This window comes from Heterodontus francisci, chromosome 2, assembly GCF_036365525.1.
Source record: "Heterodontus francisci isolate sHetFra1 chromosome 2, sHetFra1.hap1, whole genome shotgun sequence".
NCBI lineage: Eukaryota > Metazoa > Chordata > Chondrichthyes > Heterodontiformes > Heterodontidae > Heterodontus > Heterodontus francisci.
Genome location: NC_090372.1, coordinates 49,569,079 through 49,586,986, shown reverse-complemented (window position 1 = coordinate 49,586,986; position 17,908 = coordinate 49,569,079). Strand labels below are relative to the sequence as shown.

Genomic DNA, 17,908 nt, shown 5'->3' with positions numbered 1-17,908 from the left:
CAATCTTCTGACCTGCCTTCCATCTTTGTGCAATTATAGGCTTTTTTTTTTAAGTTAATCACGGATGACAAGTCCCACCCTTGGAATTTTTCTTTCTCGTTGAAATGTATCTAACCTGTGTATTCTGAAATATCCCTTTAAATGTCTGCCACTGCATCTCTATTGACCTATCCCTTAACCTGATTTGCCAGTTCACTAGCCAGCTCTGCTTTCATGCCCTCATAATTGCCCTTATTTTTTAAAATATTAGTCTTGGACCCACTCTTCTCTCCTTCAAACTGAATGTAAAATTCAATCATATTATGATCGCTGCTACCTAGGGGCGCCTTCACTATGAGGTCATTAATTAATCCTATCTCATTGAACAATACCAGGTCTAGAATGTATTGTTCCAAGAAATTAGCCTGAAAACATTCTAAGTACTCCTCATTTAGGCTACCTCTTCCCATCTGATTTTTCCAATCTATACGTAGGTTAAAATCCCCATTAATTATCGCTGTACCTTTCTGACAAGCTGCCATTATTTCTTCCTTGATACCCCATCCTACAGTGTGGTTAATGTTAGGTGGCCTGTACAGCACTCCCACAAGTGACTTCTTGCCTTTATGATTTCTCATCTCTACCCAAACTGCTTCTACATCCTGGTCTCCTGAACTTAGGTCATCCCTTTCTATTGCGCTAATACCATCATTAATTAATAGAGCTACCCTTCCACATTTTCCTAGCTTCCTGTCCTTCCTAAATGCCATGTACCCTTCAATATTCAGGTCCCAATCTATGTCGTCCTGCAGCCATGTCTCTGTAATGGCTGTTAGATCATACTTATTTATTTCTATTTGCGCTCAGTTCATCTGTTTTGTTTCGAATGCTATGTGCATTCAGATACAGAGCCTTTAGTTTTGTCCTTTTATTATTTTGGTAACCTCGAGCCTTATCTGTTGCTATACTCTTAGATTTGCACATTTTGTCCCTTCCTGTCACAGTCTATCATTTCCCATATTAATATCTTTCTCTCTTGCCTTGCTCTACTCTTTGATTTACCATATCTTCCCAAATTTGATCCCTTGCCCCCACTATTCAGTTTAAAACCCTCTCTACTTCCCTAGTTATGACCCCAGCCAGTTCAGGTCTAGATCGTCCCAACGGTACAACCACCACTTTCCCCAGTACTGCTGCCAGTGCCCCCGAACCGGAACCCACATCTACAACACCAGCCTTTGAGCCACGCATTAATTTCTCTAGTCTTATTTGCCCGTGCCAATCTGCACATGGCTGAGGTAATAATCCAGAGATTATTACCTTTGAGGTTCTGCTTCTTAATTTGGCGGCAAACAAAAAAGGATTGTTAAAAATAGGTTGTCTTTCAAAAAAGCCATTTATGAGATTTATTTATCATTGTTTATAAAACCTTACCCACCACTGATGTTAAACTGACCAGCATGTAGTTACTAAGACTGCCCTTGCACCCTTTCATTTGCCACTTTCTAATCCTCTGGCACCTCCCCCATATCTAGAGAAGATTGGAATATTTTGGCAGATCCTGCTGCTATCTCCACTTCCTTTTGCAACCTGGATGCATGCCACCCAGACCAGGCAACTTATCCACTCTAAGCACAGCCAGCCTTTCCAGCACATCCTGCCTATCAATTTTCACCCCATCTATTACCTGTACCATTTCTGCTTCTACTAATATTTTGTCAGCAGCCTCTTCTTTGGTAAACATTGATACAAAGTACTCATTAAGTATTCAAGCCTTGTCTTGCACCTCAAAGCACATAATTGTTGTCCCTAACTGGGCCTCAACCTGCCTCTTACTACCCGCTTACTATTTACAAGCTGGTAGAAGATTTCAGGGTTACCCTTTATGTTAGCTGTTCGTCTATCCTCGCATTCTCTCTTTGCCAGTCTATTTTCCTCTTCACTTCCCTTCTCAACTTATGGTATTTGGCCTGGTTCTCCCTTGAAGAATTCACCTGACATGCATCATACACCCTCTTTTTTTTGTTTCATCATATTCCATATCTCCCTCATCATCCAAGAAGCCCTGGCTTTGGTTCCCCTGCATTTCCCTCTTGTTGGAATGTACCGAGTCTGTACCTGAAACATCTCTTCTTTAAAGATCACCCATTATTCCGTTACAGTTTTTCTGGTCAAACTTCGGTTCCATTTTATCCTGGCTAGATCCGCTTTCATCCCACTGAAATTATCCAGTTTCCAAATTAGAAGTTCTACTTCAGATTGTTCCTTGCTTTTCTGCATTGCTAATCTGAACCTTATGATACGATCATCCTTCTTACCCGAGTGTTCTCCCACAGACAATTGCTGCATTTGGCCCACCTCATTTCCCAGCAATGCCTCCTTTCCAGTTGGGCTGAGAATATATTGGTCAAGGAAGTTCTCCTGAAAGCATTTCAAAAATTCCTCCCCTTCCTTTCCCTTTACTCTGACATTATCCCAATCGATATTTTGATAATTAAAGTCCCCCAATAGTCCTTCAACTTCTCTGCCATTTCCTTGCAGATTTGCTCCTCTATCTCTTTTTCACTATTCAGAGGCTGATAGAATATCCCCAGTAACATGATCATACCCTTTTTGCTTCTCAACTCTAATCAAATGGATTCTGTGCTTGCACTCGTCCTGCTCCCTGGACACCCTCTCTTTCCAACACTACAAATCTTCCCAATTCAGCACTGCCACCCCACCTCCTTTTTTACCTTCCTTATTTTTTCTGGACACTGTACCCGTGAATATTAAGCACCCACTCCTCACGCTTTTTAAGCCATGTTTCTGTTATTACCACTACATCATATTCCCACATGTTTATTTGCGCTTGGAGCTCACCAACCTTATTCACCACCATTTGCAATTACATACAAGCCTTCTAAATCAATCTTTGCATCCCTTGTAGTCCTTCTTAGTCTGCTGCTATCTAATATGGTGCTACTTCCTTCTCAAGCACTATCCAACAATCTAACTCCTTTAAAGTCATAGTCATATTTATGCACCTTATTCCTCTTTTCCATTTCCATATGATGGTTCCCACCCACCCACCCCTCGCCAATTTAGTTTAAACCTTCCTCAACCACACTTGTGGACCTACCCACAAGGACATTGGTTCCAGTCCTGTTGAGGTGCCTTTTGAATAGGTGACTCCTGCCCCAGAACTGGATACTCCTTATCTTCCTATTTCTGCTCTTGCTAGCGCATGACACTGGGAGTAATCCAGAGTTTACTACCTTCAAGGTCCTACTTTTCAAACTTCCTCTCCAGTTCCCAAAAGTCTGACCGTAGGACCGATACCTGTGCTCTCTATGTCGTTGGCATCGACATGTAGCACAACTGCTGACTCACTCCCTTCCCCCTGCAGAATATTCCGTCTGATGTTTGTGCTCTAGTCCAAGAGTGGAACCTTCTGATTCAGAGGCACTAGTGCTAGCAACTGAGCCATGGCTGACACTATAAAAAGTCACATCATATTATATCTAGTTCTCCTCACAATGAACTGCATAATTACTGCAAAGCATTCAGAGTTGCTGTTTTAATACGGTGGTCAGTTTTTTTTAATGTTATTGTATTTCTATAGAACAAGTCACACTCCAGATGGAGTAATAGGGTATCACACCTCCTCAGAGCTTCCCAATCATGATGTATAAATTCCTCAATTACATTACAACCTTGAGTTTTCTAATTACAGTAAGTCATTTTACAGTGTACATAAAGCAATGATTTGTCAATACATGGAATACATGGGGCGGCACAGTGGCGCAGTGGTTAGCACCGCAGCCTCACAGGTCCAGGTCATCGGGTTCGATTCTGGGTACTGCCTGTGCGGAGTTTGCAAGTTCTCCCTGTGACCGTGTGGGTTTTCGCCGGGTGCTCCGGTTTCCTCCCACAGCCAAAGACTTGCAGGTTGATAGGTAAATTGGCCATTATAAATTGCCCCTAGTATAGGTAGGTGGTAGGGGAATCGAGGGAAGGTGGGATGTGAGAGGGTAATGGGATTAATGTAGGATTAGTATAAATGGGTGGTTGATGGTCGGCACAGACTCGGTGGGCTGAAAGGCCTGTTTCAATGCTGTATCTCTAAATAAATAAAAATAAATAAAAAATAAACTTCTCGGTACAGTAGTGGATGGGAATACCCAGGGGAAAAATGAGTTGTTGCAATAGGACCGCAGGAGATACAGGGAGGGAGGTGGTTAGGTAGCAGAAAATAGTGTAGGGCCTTACTGGATCTGTGGAATTCTCTATCCCAGACGGCTGTGGAAGTTCAATCATCGAGCACGTTCAAGACAGAAATAGACAGATTTCTGGAAATTAATGACATCAAGGGATATGGGGATAATGGGGGAAAATGCTGCAGAGGTAGATGATCAGCCATGATCTGTTTGATTAGCGGAGCAGGCTCGATGGACCGAATGGCCTACTCCTGCTCCTACTTCCTATGATCCAATGAAGTAAACTAGACCAAATAACCTTCCTCTTGTGAAGAACATCACCGTCTAAAAAATTGAGTGAGGTGTGGGCTTGAAGACATAAAGTAACATTACCTTTATGCACTTTCAAAAGATAAATATTGGCAATAGTACTAATTTCAAACAATATCTTTGCTGAAAGAATGAAAATCAGTAAAACATTAAATATTACATTAAAAACATTAAATATGATAGAAATTGCAAGTCAGTTATTCTCTACCTAGTACAAAACAGCCATTAAAACTGCCAACATCTCAATTAGCAGAAAAACACTACATTTTAATAGGAAATGAGGAATTCTGGTACAAGAAGTGAAAGTTTAATACTTCCTTAAGCATAGGTCTTAGGTTTTACACACAATATATAAAGTCCATTATGGAGTCAAAATTCTGAAGCTAATGCAGTCAATAAGATTGTTGTTTTTGTATCTTCACTCTTCCCCTTGGTAAAAACGGTTGCAGCTGGATTTCAATACAGGTAATAGAGTCACAGAGTTATAAAGAAATGAAATAGGCTCTTCGGCCCACCGTGTCCGCGCCGGGCATCAAGCACCTATCTATTCTAATTCCATTTTCCAGCACTTAGCCCGTAGCCTTGCGTGCTATGGCGTTTCAAGTGCTCATCTAGATACTTCTTAAATGTTGAGAGTTCCTGCCTCTATCAACCCTTCAGGCAGTGTGTTCCAGATTCCAACCACCCTCTGGTTGAAAAGATTTTTCCTCAAATCCCCTCTAAACCTCCTGTCCCTTACCTTAATTCTATGCCTCCTGGTTATTGACACCTCCGCTAAGGGAAGAAGTTTCTTCCTATCTACCCTATCTATGCCACTCATAATTTTGTATACCTCAATCATGTCCCCCCACAACTCGAAAGAAAACAACCCTAGCCTGTCCAGTCTCTCATCATAGCTGAAATGCCCCAGCCCAGGCAACATCCTGGTGAATCTCCTCTGCACTCTCTCCAGTGCAATCACATCCTTCCTATAGTGTGGTGACCAGAACTGTACACAGTACTCCAGCTGTGGCCGAGCTAGTGTTTTATACAGCTCCATCATAAGCTCCCTGCTCATATTCTATGCCTCAGCAAATGAAGGCAAGTATCCATATGCCTTCCTAACCACCTTATTTACCTGTGCTGCTGCCTTCAGTGATCTATGGACAAGTACACCAAGGTCCCTCTGACCTTCTGTACTTCCTAGGCCCTACCATCCATTGTATATTCCCATGCCTTGTTAGTCCTCCCAAAATGCATCACCTCACACTTCTCAGGATTAAGTTCCATTTGCCACTGCTCTGCCCATCTTACCAGCCCATCTATATCGCCCTGTAATCTGAGACTTTCCTCCTCACTATTTACGACACCACCAATTTTCGTGCCCTCTGCGAACTTACTGATCATACCTCCTATATTCACGTCTAAATCATTAACGTACACTACAAACAGCAAGGATCCCAGCACCGATCCCTGCGGTACACCACTGGTCACAGGCTTCCAATTGCAAAAACAACCCTCGACCATCACCCTCTGTCTCCTGCCACTAAGCCAATTTTAGATCCAATGTGCCAAATTGCCCTGGATCCCATGGGCTCTTACCTTCTTAACCAATCTCCCATGCAGGACCTTATCAAAAGGCTTACTGAAGTCCATGTAGACTACATCAACTGCTTTATCCTCATCTACACATCTAGTCACCTCCTCGTATGTGGTCATCCATTTTGGACCAAAAACGAATGCATCAGAGTATTGTTTAAATGATGAAAAACTGGGAACAGTGGAGGTCCAAAGAGATTTAAGGGTCCATGTATATAGATCACTAAAATGTATTAATCAGGTACAAAATCTAATATAAAAAAGGCTAATAGAATATTAGCCTTTATAATTGGAGGGCTAGAATATATTATGGGGAGACTGTGGCATTGCAATAATGTCAGAACTAGTAATCCAGAAGCCCAAGCTAATGCTGGAGACACAGGTTCAAATTCCACCACAGCATCTGGTGGAATTTAAATTTAATTGATTCATAAAAATCTGGAATTGAAAGGTAGTGTCACGTTCATGGCATGATTACTATCAACGATTGTTATAAAAACTCACCTGGTTCACTAATGTCCTTTCGGGAAGGAAATCTGCTATGCTTACCTAGTCTGGCCTACTTGTGATTCCAAACCCACAGCAAGGCGGTTGACTATTGACGGCCCTCTGAAATAGCCTAGCAAGCCACTCAGTTGTCAAGGGCAATTAGAGTGGGCAACAAATGCCGGCATTTCCAGCGACACCCACATCCCATGAAAGAATAAATAAAAATAAAGGGGTGCAACAGCTATACAAAACCCTAGTTAGACCACATCTGGAGTCTTCCTTTCTTTCTTTGGCCTCCTTGTCTCGAGAGACAATGGGTAAGCGCCTAGAGGTGGTCAGGTTTGTGAAGCAGCGCTTGGAGTGGCTATAAAGGCCAATTCTAGAGTGACAGACTCTTCCACAGGCGCTGCAGATAAAATTGGTTGTCGGGGCTGTTACACAGTTGGCTCAGTCCTTGCGCTTCTGTCTTTTTTCCTGCCAACAGCTACGTCTCTTCGACTCGCCACTCTTTAGCCCCGCCTTTATGGCTGTCCGCCAGCTCTGGCGATCACTGGCAACTGACTCCTGTGACTTGTGGTCAATGTCACAGGACTTCATGTCGCGTTTGCAGACGTCTCTAAAGCGGAGACATGGACGGCCGGTGGGTCTGATTCCAGTGACGAGCTGGCTGTACAATGCGTCCCTGGGGATCCTGCCATCTTCCATGCGGCTCACATGGCCAAGGCATCTCAAGCGCCGCTGGCTCAGTAGGGTGTATATGCTGGGGATGTTGGCCGCCTCAAGGACTTCTGCGTTGGAGATACGGTCCTGCCATTCGATGCCAAGGATTCTCCGGAGGCAGCGAAGATGGAATGAATTGAGAGACGTCGCTCTTGACTGACATACGTTGTCCAGGCCTCATTGCTGTAGAGCAAGGTACTGAGGACACAGGCTTGATACGCTCGGACTTTTGTGTTCTGTGTCAGTGCGCCATTTTCCTACACCCTCTTGGCCAGTCTGGACATAGCAGCGGACGCCTTTCCCATGCACTTGTTGATTTCTACATCGAGAGACAGGTTACTGGTGATAGTTGAGCCTAGGTAGGTGAACTCTTGAACCACTTCCAGAGCGTGGTCGCCGATATTGATGGATGGAGCATTTCTGACATCCTGTCCCATGATGTTCGTTTTCTTGAGGCTGATGGTTAGGCCAAATTCGTTGCAGGCAGCCGCAATCCTGTCGATGAGTCTCTGCAGACACTCTTCTGTGTGGGATGTTAATGCAGCATCATCATCAAAGAGGAGTGCCCTGATCAGGACCTTCCGTACTTTGGCCTTCGCTCTAAGACGGGCAAGGTTGAACAACCTGCCATCTGATCTTGTGTGGAGGAAAATTCCTTCTTCTGAAGACCTGAACACATGTGAGAGCAGCAGGGAGAAAAAGATCCCAAACAGTGTAGGTGCGAGAACACAGCCCTGTTTCACGCCACTCAGGATAGGAAAGGGGTCAGATGCACCTCTACGCTGAATTGTGCCTTTCATATTGTCATGGAATGAGGTGATGATACACATCTGGAGTACTGTGTACATTTATGGGCAAGTTGGCCTTAGCAGGAGTGTAGATCCACCAGAATGTTACCAGGGTTCCAAGGGTTAGATTGAGTAGAGATTACATAAACTATGCTTGTATTCCCTGTGGCATAGAAAGTTAAAGGGTAATTTGCTTGATGTTTTTAGGATTTTGAAAGAAATTGATAGGGTAGATAGAGATTCTGATGGTGAGGAGTCTACGGCAAGGGAACATAACCTTATCATCAGAGCAAGTCTATTCAAGAAAAAAAGTTAGGAAACACTTCTTCACAGAAAAGGTGGTAGAAGTATGGAACTCTCCCACAAAAAAAAAAGTAGAGGCTTGCTCAAATAATAATTTTGAATCTGAGGTCAATAGATTTCTGCTAGCAAAGGATATGGAAGGATATAGAGCCAAGGCAGGTAGATGGAGTTAAGATGCAGATCAGCCATGATCTCACTGAATGGCAGAACAGGCTCAACAGCCCACTCCTGTTCCTATGTAGTATAGTGTGAAGTAGTGCAAAGGATTTGCAGGCTAATCAACAGTCTGACAAGCCACAACATGAATGCTCCGACCATTGCCATAACTACCTTTTTATATAATTCTTGGAAGGTTTATTGGGCTCCCACAATCAATATAATCAGAGGGCCACTCACACCTGGCCATTGGTATCCATTATGATATCTATTACATATCAGAGCTGAAGCTGCGACTCCACACCTCAGAACTGTCCAGAGGGGAGTTTGAACTTTGCACCTCAACTATTAACAATCTATATTAATTACTTGGATGAAGGGACCGAATGTATGGTTGCTAAATTTGCTGATGACACAAAGATAGGTAGGAGACTAAGTTGTGAAGAGGGCATAGAGTCTGCAAAGCGATTAGATAGGTTAAGTGAGTGGGCAAAAATCTGACAGATGGAGTATAATGTGGGAAAATGTGAACATGTCCACTTTGGAAGCAAGAACAGAAAAGCAGTATATTATTTAAATGGAGAGAGATTGCAGAACTCTAAGTACAGAGGGATCAGGGTGTCCTAGTACATGATTCACAAAAGGTTAGTATACAGGTATAGCAGGGGATTAGGAAGGCACATAGAATGTTGTTGTTTACTGCTAGGGGAATGGAATATAAAAGTAGGGAAGTTTTGCTACAGTTGTACAGTGTGTTGGTGAAACCACATCTGGAGAACAGCATACAGTTTTGGTCCCCTTATTTAAAGAAGGATATAATTGCATTAGAAGCTGTTCGGAGAACGTTCACCTGACTGATTCCTGGGATGAGGGGCTTATCATACGAGGGCCTGTATCCATTGGAGTTTAGAAGGATAGAGGTGATCTTATTGGAACATACAGATCCTGAGGGGACTTGACATGATGGATGCTGACAGGATGTTTTCCCTTATGGGAGAGACTAGAACTAAGGGACACAGTTTAAAAATTAGGGATCACCCATTTAAGACAGATGAGAAACTTTTTCTCTGAGGGTCATTAGTCTGTGGAATTCTCTTCCCCAGAGAGCAGTGGAGGCAGGGTCAGTGAATATTTTTAAGGCTGTTAGATAGATTCTTGACTGACAAGGGAGTCAAAGGTTATAGCAGGTAGACAGGAAAGTAGAGTTGAGGCCACAATCAGATCAGCCATGATCTTATAAAATGGGGGAGCAGGCTCAAGGGGCCAAATGGCCTACTCTTGCTCCTAATTCGTATGTTCATATGTATGTATGCACCATCTGACTTAGACGCAGGAATACTACCACTAAGCTGAAGGCTCGCTCAAATGATCTAGTGCCAGCATACTTCTTTACTATAAGACATGCCTGCTTGATGAATCCATGAAGGGTCATACAGAATTCATTGCTGATGGGCACATCAGATGGTTGAAGCAAAAGAAAAACCCCATTTATATTTAAGTTAAAAGAAAAAAAGTGGGAAGGCTACTTGGTAGGAGATAGCTTCCATTTGCTTACTCCCTCTCCCCCTCCAACTGGAATGCTGATAACTAAAGTCATGGGGTGCCCCTAACCAGTTAGAAAACAAGCAGGTTCATTTACAAATCGCACCTCAGTCCACCCTTGATAATAATCCAGATGTGCACAAGCCAGAAAACCAACAAGACAATGCAGCACCAACCCTTCTAGCTGCTGCTAGCACAGGTGCCTACAGATCATAGAACCATCAGAAATCTACAGCATGATTGAAGGCCATTTTGACCTTTCATGTCTGTTCTAGCTCATTGTGCAGGAGCAACACAAAATCAATCCCACGGCCCTGCCATCTCCCCAGTGCCCTTTGTCTTCCTCTGCTTCAAATATTTTCCCCTTAAAAAAGGCAATTGTCTCCTTCTCAACTACCTCCTGTGACAAAGCATTCCATGCCACAATAACCCCACGTAAAGCAGTTTTCGCCCTAACCTCTCGCTGCACTCAGTAATAATTTTAAATTAACAGTCTCTTATCAGTGACTCACCAACAAAAATATTCTGTACAGCCTTCACTCAATCAAACCCCTTCATAATGTTAAAAACTTCCATTAAATCTCCTCTTGCGCCTGCTCTGCTCTAGTGAATACAGTCCCAGTATCTCAAGTTTTCCTCACAATAGTAGTTTCCCATCCCTGGCTTCATTGTGGAAATAGTTAGTAGGATTGGGTACTCTATTGCTTTTTTTTGGATCAGCAGCCATGTTGAAGAATGAAGCCATTCAAGGCTGCTCCTGTAATCTATTCCTTTAGATTGAACCTAGAGGTGCAAATTGAGCTGACTTCCATGGGAGAGAAAGCTGCTTATTAAATTGAAGGCATCTCCAACCAGATGAGAAATAAGCTAAACAGAAGGAAATTATTCTAATAGGTTTGCCTTCAACTTTAAACAATTATAATTGGTCAGTCCAAGACTGCCAAGCTACCAAGTCATAATTAATTCATTTTTTTATTTATTTTGAACACAATACATCAGATATTCAATTAAATGTCAATCAAATGTGCACAATCACAATCTATACTGGACGGTATGCATAAATATCTATTCATTATTTACCACGACAATATTCAAAAACAGTTTGAAACTAAAATTACATTACTAAGTGAGAAAAACACAACAGCCAAACTCCGACACTTTGTACGCAGCATTGATAAACCCTCCAAATCAGGTCCAGTACTAGTTAAAGGTAGTGCCCTTTTTATTGTATCCCAGCAAAATATACCAACTGCGAAGTTCAAAGAACCCACTTCCCTACTGAACCTCCCCCGACTTTGCACACCAGTTATTCTTGAGCTCTCCTGAAACTGCCAGTCAGTATTTTAAGGGCCTGATAGATTGACAAAAATCAGCACAAACTATGCCATTCTCCCCAGTCCTGCACCTGTTCCTGCTGCTCGCACACTTACAGAAATTTCTGCCAGCAGCGCACAGAGGGCCCAATCCCCATATGTTGGGAGTGGCACTGATATCTATCCTGGAACATTGACTCAAGTAAGACTGGAACTGAGTGAATCGGTGGGGAGGAGTAAAAACTGGTAGCAGTGCTTTAGTTGGGGGAATAGGGAGGAAGGAAAGTGCCAACATTAATGGAGGGGGTTGGTGGAAAGCGAGAATGTCAGCTGGAACTGGAAAAGTGGAAGTACAGTCTGCAGTTAGCTAGTTTGGAGGAAAGAGGGTTAAAAAACAAAAGTGCCAGATTGAATTGATGATGGAGATATGTGCCAGTATGAACTGGGAGGTCAGAGGAGAAAACAGTACCTCTGTGGAAGTTGGGTGAGGCGTAGCATCACTGAACTGAGTCTCAAGGAGGTACGAGGCGAAATTGGGCAGCCACGAAAACGAGCATGGAGATCAGAATTCGCGACAAACTTGTACCTGTTGCTTCTGATGAAAGCAGCCAACTTTGTACTGCCAGCTCATTTACATGATAGCTGTGTGCACCCAGTGCTAAGTGCTTTGTTGAGTGACTGCACACCTCAGCAGAGGGTCCAAATTCATTCCAGGCTAGCACAACTTTAAGCTAGCCTGAACTACTAAAGCCAGCCTGCACCTCCTAAAGGGGCAGCACATTCTGGCTGGAGCAGGTGCAGGAACTGGTTCTGGATGAGAGTTGAGCAGGAAGAGACATCTCTCACACTGTTCCTCGCTGAGGATCAGGTCGGACAATTGTTTCCTAAACATTCTGGGCAAGTATGGACTCCTGCTAAGAGCCCTTCTCCTCTCCTTCTCCTCCCACTTCCAGCAGCTTTTGCTGCTCTGTGTTGCCTCTGCTCTTTCTCACGGTCATGCTGGAGTCCAAGGAGAATGAATGCTACTGTACCCATATCTGGGAGCAAGTGGTCTGTGCAGAATCCTTGAACAGAAGGACATAAGAAATAGAATTAGGAGTCACAAAAGAGCACAAAACCGCTTTCTCTTATTTAATTCTTGTGTGCTCCACCTAGCTCCATGAAAACACCGTGGCCCGCTGCAGACTTGTGCTCACCACCTATCCCACTCTCCTTCGCTGCTTGCCCAGGTCTGACCTGCCAACCAGTTTAATATAGGAACTGAACAATTTGCTACCCTCCACAACCAGCAAGACCTGCCCAATTGGCACTCAAACCTGAAAGTGGCTCGGTCCTCCCAATGCCAGCTTTGGCACGGCGACTCCACCAACTTCATGTCCATTTTGGGCCGAAGTCAAAAGATCCCCACTACCCCTGAAAAAATTATCACCTATCTGAACACGATCTAAACACAAATTGCATAAGTTGAAAGGATAGTGCTCGCACCCACAACAGCTAGTCACTGGATCAGAGTTTTCTTTTTACATTAGACCTCGTCATTGCAAATAACACTTATGATGTCGAATTTAAACAAGCTGTAGGAGTCATATGATAAGATGGCCAGTGCAGCAATAACTACCTTCAAGTAAATAGCTCATGGGATTTCCCAAGTATCTGAGATCAATGCCAAACTGAACCAACCAAAATTTTCAGGACCCACACATAAATATCTTGTAGATATTCCATCAATTTATAATGCTGTTTTATCACACATTTGTGATCTTGATTTTTCTTTTTTTACCCAACGTTCACTAGATTCTGCGCAACATTTCATTCTATAATGTTCTTTTTAAAAAAAATTTCATCGACTTTTAACATTTGTGGTCTCAAACCTGCAGCCCGCAAACTGCAAAGGGCCTGAAAAAGGAACAGGGGTATCGCAAGGCATCATTAACCCACCCCCATGCTTCCGATGCAGGCAGCATGCAAACATAGTGCTGCCTGCTGATCGCACAATAGCTGCGAGCAGTCAGTGCTAAACTCGCCACTGTGTGGCTGCACTCCTCAGCAAGGGGCTCAAATTAGCGCAACTCCAGCATGACTTAAAACAAGGCTGCACTACATAAAGCCAGCCTGCACTTTTAAAGGGAAGGTGCATTCTGGCTCGACTGGTTGCAGAATAAAGTGCGACCAAGAGGAACATTGAATTGTGGCACAACAGGGGGAGGCAGTGGCATAGTGACAGTGTCACTGGATGAGCAATCCAGAGACCTAGGCTAATGCTCTGGGAACACAGGTTCAAATCATACCATGGCAACTGGTGAAATTTAAATTCAATTAATAAATCTGAAATTAAAAAAGCTAGACTCAGTAATGGTGACCATGAAATCATTGTTGATTGTCATAAAAATCCATCTGGTTCACTGATGTCATTTAAGGAAGGAAATCTGCCATCTTTACCTGTCTGGCCTACATGTGACTCCAAACCCACAGCAATGTGGTTCACTTATATGTCCTCTGAAGTGGTCTAGCAAGCCACTCAGTTGTAACAAACTACTAGAGAAAAGTCTAAAAGGATTGAAACCAGACAGACCACCCGGCATCGACCTAGGCACCGGAAACGACAACAGCACACCAGCCCTGTCGACCCTGCAAAGTCCTCCTTACCAATATCTGGGGGCTTGGGCCAAAATTGGGAGAGCTGTCTCACAGGCTAGTCAAGCAATAGCCTGACATAGTTATACTCACGGAATCAATGTCTCAGACACCATCACCACCAGAGCTGCTGTCACAGTCAGGAGGGAGTTGCCCTGGGAGTTCTCAACATTGATTCCAGAGCCCATGAAGTCTCATGGTATCAGGTCAAACATGGGCAAGAAAACCTCCTGCTGATTACCACCTACCACCCACCCTCAGCCGATGAATCAGCACTCCTTCATGTTGATCACCACTTGGAAGCAGCACTGAGGATGGCTAGGGCACAGAATGTACTCTGGGTGGGGGCTTCAATGTACATCACCAAGAGTGGCTCGGTGGCACCATTACTGACCAAAGTGTCCAAGTCCTAAAGGACATAGCTGCTCGACTGGGTCTGCGGCAAGTAGTGAGGGAACCAACAAGAGGGAAAAACCTACTTGACCTCATCCTCACCAATCTACCTGTTGCAGATGCATCTGTCCATGACAGTATTGGCAGGAGTGACCACCGGACAGTCCTTGTGGAGACAAAGTCCCATCTTCACAGTGAGGATACCCTCCATCGTGTTGTGCAGCACTACCACTGTGCTAAATGGGATAGATTCAAAACAGATCTAGCAACTCAAAACTGGTCATCCATAAAGTGCTGTGGGCCATCAGGAGCAGTAGAACTGTTTTCAACCACAATCTGTAACCTTATGGCCCGGCATATCCCCATTCTACAATTACCATCAAGCCAGGCTCAATGAAGAGTGCAGGAGGGCATGCCAGGAACAGCACCAGGCATACCTCAAAATTAGGTGTCAACCTGGTGAAGCTACAACACAGAACTACATGCATGCCAAACAGTGAAAGCACCATGCGACAGACAGAACTAAGTGATCCCACAACCAATGAATCATATCCAAGATCTGCAGTCCTGCCACATCCAGTCATGAATGGTGGCGGACAACTAAACAATTAACTAGAAGAGGCAGCTCCAAAAATATCCCCATTCTCAATGATGGGGGTGCCCAGTACATTGGTGCAAAAGACAAGGCTGAAGCATTTGCAACCATCTTCAGCCAGAAGTGCCAAGTGGATGATCAATCTCAGCCTCCTCCTGAGGTCCACTGCATCACAGATGCTAGTTTTCAGCCATTCTAATTCACTCTGTGTGATATCAAGAAACAGCAGAAGGCACTGGATACTGCAAAGACTATGGGCTGACAACATTCCGGCAATAGTACTGAAGGCCTGTGCTCCAGAGCTGGCCACGCCCTTAGCCAAGCTGTTCCAGTGGCACTGGCCTCTACACGACAATGTGGAAAATTGCCCAGGTATGTCCTGTACACAAAAAGCAGGACAAATCCAACCCAGTCAATTACCGCCCCACCAGTCTACTCTCGATCTTCAGCAAAATGATGGTAGGTGTCACTGACCTGGGGACCTCAGGAGCTGAACTACTGAAGATGACAACATGCTCAAACCTAATCCTCCTTCTCGTATCCCACTTCCCCCTCATTCCACAATCTCTTCTGATTTATAAGCTGCAGATGGTATAAGCATGCACCTCTTAATTTCTTCCATCCCCTCATCACAATCCTATCTTTGCACCTTTCTCCTTTCAGATACCCGAGAACAGCAAGTTGGCCAGGCAATGGTGAAAGAGAAAGAAGTGGAAGAGCAGGAAGACAGAGAAGAAGAAACTTTATTACTCACTCCCACACTTGCAACCACCAGCTCAAATACTGGAGCTGCACATACTTTAGAGGAGAGCTTAGAGGTAGAATCTGCACATGGTGAGACAACAGGTATGAGTGGGTTGCAGCCAGGGTAGGTGGCAAAGGTAGCTCAGGTGCCAGCTTGCTGGAAGTTGAGGTCATACATGAGTTCTGCTGTAGAGGAACCAAATTAGGACATCGATGGGACAGCCTACAAATGTTGGCTGATCGGTATGCACACTGAAATGTTTGGTATATTGCCAGGCCTACCAAAAAGTCTACAGTCAATATCAAGAACCAACACTAACGTGGAACAGGGCTTTGCACAGAATTTGTAGCATATCCTCTCCAACTTGGAAGTGGTAGCCAACTCCATAAGAACACTTATGGACCCATCCACAATGCAGCATCTGATGGCTGATGTCTCAACTTCGATTACAGCACAAGCAGAAGCCACCCAACATCCGGGTGCTGCAGTGGAAGCTCAGTGAAAACATGCAAGCTCAGCTTGCTGCTTTGCAAGCCCAGACTGCTCTCATGGAAGCGCAGCTTGCTGCCACACAGGTTCAGACTGCTGCCATCATAGCTACAGATACCAGTGTTCAAAGGGGCTTGCACAGTGTCACAGCGAACGAGCAATATGTCCTCCAAAACATCCTAGGATTGCTGAGGCACCACTCCATGTGAGTGGCACCGTGAAGCAGGCACCTCTCAAGATGACACCTTTCATCCTCTGACCACTGTCACTCAGCCTTGCTGTTGCCCATCAGCCAGCCAGCCCAGACTGCTGCAGCTCATATCTAGGTAGTACTCTCTAAAACCGTGTCTTCTCGGGCTAGAGCTGCTCAGTGTCCCCCACTGAAAATCAGCAGCTTTTCATTTGCCATATTGCGCCACTGAGGTAGCATGGTGTAGGAGCACTAGGACAGGCAAGATCACACAGAAAACATGCATTAAGGAAATCCACAAGGGTGGATAGTTGACTTTTGTATTCAATGTGACAATGGTTTGATATACAAATTTGATTTAGAAATTTTTTGTAGTGGCTTTTATTTCAGCATTGTGGCCAAAAGGATGCTGTGATGGTCAGTAACTTTGGGGGGGGGGGGGGGAAGGGGTGGGGGGGCGGGTGGTGTAAAGTGAGAGACTGTTAGTGCATGATAATAGGAGTTGTGTTCACTGGTATCACAGTCAGAAAAGGCAATCACAGACAACCTGGCCAGAAAGGGGCTGTGTTGGTTGCCTCCTCCCCCTCCTGGTTGCCATATAGCTAGTGGCAAGAACTGTGCCCCCATGATGGTGAGGTTGTGGAGCAGACCATGATGAATCTTGACACGCACTCTGCTGAGTACTACAGGGCTCCTCCAGAGAAGTCCAGGCAGCGGAAGCATTGATGAAGCATGCCAATGGTCTGCTCGATCACATTACATTTGGAAGCATGGGTTTCGTTATATACATGCTGCCCACGTGTGCGTGGGTTATGCAATGGAGTTATGACCCAATAGCCATCCTCTGGTTTGTCAAGGTGACTCAAATACAAATGGCACCATGGATTGCTGCAAAATGAAGGCATCATGACTGCTGCCAGGATACCAGGCATTGACCTCCATAATACATTTCATATGGTTGTACACTAGCTGGATGTGAGGGAGCAAGTAGTTCAGCCTGAAAAGTCCTGGGTTCATATCCCAGCTTGTGCGGAGATAGAATGGCAGTAAAGGTGGTACAGGTTTACGCAGTGAACCACGTTGGAAGCTATGGACGGGCATCCGAAATGGGCAAAGTCAGCCTCAACTGGAGATTCGGTTCTTCACCAGTCGCACCCCACCACCCACCCCAGCTGGGAGTGCTTGATGCTGACAGTGACATTCCACCTTTCTCCTACTGTAACTTCAGCAGAATCGCCAAGGAAACAGCTGTTTCCCTGGGGCTTCGACCAAACATACCAAATAATTTCAGAGCCTGTGTGTCTAAAATGGAAAGTTTTCCACTTCCCATCACTCAATAAGTACAAAAAAGTAAAAGCTGTGGAGCAATAAAGGTACTTCTGTAAAATGGATCAACTGTGCAATTTGGAAGTCAGTCAGCGGCAGAGTTAGGTTTTGCTGATTGGAAAGGAGGGTGCTCATGATTTGTAGGAAAAGATTTGGCAGA

The 17,908-nt window shown here is 44.4% G+C and overlaps 1 protein-coding gene across 7 annotated transcripts in view; it reads right to left on the bottom strand.

Annotated features, from left to right (window-relative positions):
• The window catches only part of hivep1 (HIVEP zinc finger 1), a 405,502-nt gene that overhangs the window by 341,195 nt on the left and 46,399 nt on the right, over positions 1 to 17,908 (bottom strand). The window lies entirely within an intron of this gene.